General features: G+C 45.0%; 1 protein-coding gene across 1 annotated transcript in view; it reads left to right on the plus strand.

Annotated features, from left to right (window-relative positions):
• Positions 1–760, plus strand: part of TRAK2 (trafficking kinesin protein 2) — a 28238-nt gene that overhangs the window by 13609 nt on the left and 13869 nt on the right. The gene's annotated exons all lie outside the window — the stretch shown is intronic.

The raw sequence follows: 760 nt of genomic DNA on the forward strand, positions 1-760 counted from the left end.
CAAATAAATGTATTATTTCATTGTGAAAGTGGATGATTGCTGCTCTCAAACTACAGAAGTATACTTAGATGTCATTCTCCTAATTGTCATCATTCAATCAGCTTTCTTGGTCCAAGAATTGACTATGAAGACTGCATATTGTAATTACTGAGAAATTACGAGAATGTTAGGTATTATTGTGATATGTCTAGAGAGCAGGATTGCATTTTCAAGGTGTTTGTTTTGACCATCAGCCTGATATCCTGCCATTAAACTAAGAATCTAATAATCTAAGTCAAAATAAGTAGTTGGTATCTGACATGACCTACTACATAACAACTTCACAGGTGAAGAAACAGCCAGAAAATAAGCTGGCTTAATGGGGTGCTTACACTAAGAATAAATAAATCAGTAGCGAGTCCTGATGATAAGTCAGGAGCGAGTCAACAAATGGTTATGGGACTGGTGCCACAGCCAGGGGTTCGGCTACTTAGACCATGGGACTCGCTTTGAGAAACCTGGTCTACTGAGGGCTGACGGGGTCCATCTGTCAGAGAAGGGGAAGAGCATCTTCAGTCGTAGGCTTGCCAAGCTGGTGAAGAGGGCTTTAAACTAGAGATGCCGGGGGAGGGGAACCTCAGTCCGTCCCACTCCTACCAGTTGATGCCAGGGCCAGCAACAGATGCCCAGAGCCTGGAGAAGGAACACAGGTCAGCAGGAGAGCGCCTGAAGAGCAGCACAAAGGAACTCCAGCCAGTGAGACAGCTTCATCGGGGGCCCA

Source organism: Aptenodytes forsteri, unplaced genomic scaffold, assembly GCF_000699145.1.
Source record: "Aptenodytes forsteri isolate BGI_AS27 unplaced genomic scaffold, ASM69914v1 Scaffold183, whole genome shotgun sequence".
In the NCBI taxonomy this organism is placed as follows: Eukaryota; Metazoa; Chordata; class Aves; order Sphenisciformes; family Spheniscidae; genus Aptenodytes; species Aptenodytes forsteri.